The sequence below is a fragment of the Lipotes vexillifer genome, unplaced genomic scaffold (genome assembly GCF_000442215.2).
Source record: "Lipotes vexillifer unplaced genomic scaffold, Lipotes_vexillifer_v1.1 scaffold250, whole genome shotgun sequence".
In the NCBI taxonomy this organism is placed as follows: domain Eukaryota; kingdom Metazoa; phylum Chordata; class Mammalia; order Artiodactyla; family Lipotidae; genus Lipotes; species Lipotes vexillifer.
The window spans coordinates 1240539-1243064 of NW_006785198.1; positions in this window are offsets into that span (position 1 = coordinate 1240539).

The window sequence follows — 2526 nt, forward strand, 5'->3', positions numbered from 1 at the left end:
CGGGAGCCCGGCTCACGCCCGGAGCCCTGCCCGCGCGACTGAGCATGCCCAGACCTCCGGGCGCCGGCCCGCGCGCAGCCCGCGCGCCCACTTGGCGCTCTCGGGTTTGCGGCAGCTGAGGCGGGAGTTGTAGTGGCGAGCATCGCACGAGGAGTGGGGCCAGAGGCGGCGGCCGAGGAAGCCGGCAACGCAAGAGGTGCGCGCTGGTGAGGGGACCTCGGCCAAAAGGCGCAGTACCCGGACTTGACGTTACCTGTGTTCCGCCGCAGGTGCACGCCTCACGTGGACCCAAGGCGCACTTGGAGAGCGGGCTGTGTTTTGGACAGAGCGACTGTGGGGTCTTCTTGGTGGTCGAGAAGCAAAGGATGGGATTCCTTTGTGGACAGATAGTTTGATCTCTCTCCCTACCCTCCTGTTCCCAGGTTGCACAGCACGTGGTACCGCGCCCCACCTCCACCCCCATTTCCTAGCGTGAGAATCTGCCTTCGCACCCAAGTCCACCTTACCTTGACTTTCTCTGCAGATGACCCCTCACCCCACGTGAGACTCTAGATTATTAAAAGAATGTTATTTCTTCCTGTCTGAAAGAAAGAGGAGGAGCCCAAGAGACACATATATAGAGAGACATAGACATCTGGAAACTCACAGTATTTCAAGGACAATCCGTTCTTACTAAGAATGTGATTCTGTTTGCCTACAGGGCCCGCAGAGGTAGGGAGGCAAAGACCAAGTGTGCTTTCCTCCACGATAGATGTGCGCTCACCTTGAGCAGTTTCAGACGTGGAGCATCACAACTCTTTTGTCACTGGGAAAGAGGGTTTCCAAACTCCTCCCTTGCCTTTCCCTCAGGCCTGTACAGACTCCGTGGAATTCCTGAGATATTTGTTGAATGTTTCTTTTTTCATGCCCCTCAGGGAGTTCCTTTCCCTTCTTAATGATACTAAACTTCTATTTTTCCCCTCTCACGCATTGCAGATTACATAATCCATGGGTTCTGCTCTTTTTGAGGGGAAGATCCACTTCAGGTAGTAACTCCAAAATAATCTCAGGTAATAATCTTCTTTCCTCACGTTCTGTAGCATATTTCTAATTTTAAGATTGATGAGATCATAGAACATTAGTTGAACAGGACCTTAGAAACCCTCTCATCTAAATTCCCACTCAATGTTCTGGAATTCCAGCTAAAACATCTATGACAGTGACCAGATCTTTACTTGAACATTCTAAACCTCACTTACTTGCAAAGTGTATTCCACTTTTGAAGAGTATTCACAGTTAAAAATTCTTCATTGTGGGCTTAAATCCCACTGGTCCCAGTTCTGCCTTCTGGCATTACCTAACATTCTTTCACAAGACAGCATTCACATATCTGAAGACATTTCTATGCTACCTGACACTGCATCCCACCCGCCATCCTGACCCACTCCATGCCTTGATCCTGAACCACCAAAAAGTAACTAGTGATTGGTTTCTAAATCCCTTCAACATTCTGGTCATCTTCCTTTTGATACACAGTGGTTTGCCTGTATCCCTTTTAAATCATGGTATCTGGAATAGAAACAATTCTTTCTGTGGTCTGACCCGCGCAGACTACAGCAGGACCCTTATTCCAGGTGCTAGGCTTCTATTAACACTGCCTAAGATTGTATTGGCTTTTTTGGTGGTCCGGTGCCAAGGTCAAGGCCACAGCCTTTTTGTCAGAACTCTGATACCAGTTTTTAGGAAATGTAGGTTTCTAGGAGAGATCTAGCTAAGGATCCTGGAACAGTTGTCCCAACTGAGCAACAGGAGATGGGATCTGCCTTCTCTCCCCTCTGTCAAGGGTGACTTGAATTTACCCAGATGACATGGCATTTCTCAGCTGTGAAAGTGAGGGGTCTTAAGTGAAGGACAGCTCTCATCCTGACACTGGGGAGTGGGACCAAAAGTAAAATAACAAACCTTTGAGACCTACTGGGTTCTACTTCTGAGGCAAAACTCTCAGGGAATCCATGCTGATACTAAATTGGCACCAAATTAGTGTCCAGAAATCACCTGATGGTGTTCTCAGCAGGGGATTCCCACCATTGCTACAGGTGAAAGTTGCCTATGTGCTGAGCTTGCCCAGGCCAAAATATGGACCTTTTTCCCCCCATTACCTAACAGTGAGGTTTCATCCACATCCAGCTGGTCTCCACCTAGCAACCTTAATTCATGCCCATGCCTTGTTAGAGCCTGAATACTTTGCCACCAAGTGCCTTGAGCCTAATTACAAACAAAGTCCCATGTATCCACTCTGGGCTCATGTCAGCCCAGCAGCCAATTAAAACCTGAAAGATTTTTCCTATAAATTGGTGTTAGCCCTGTCTTTCCATACTGAAACTTTTTTTTTTAATCTAATTTTGCAGTTATCCCTATTAAATGTTATCTTCATTCCAACTTGCCTCATTTTGATTCTGTCATCTTGTGCATTATTTATTACCTCTAGTTTTGTGTCATCTGAAATTTGATAAGCACGCCTTCTGTCTCTTCTAAGCAGTTGTCCAA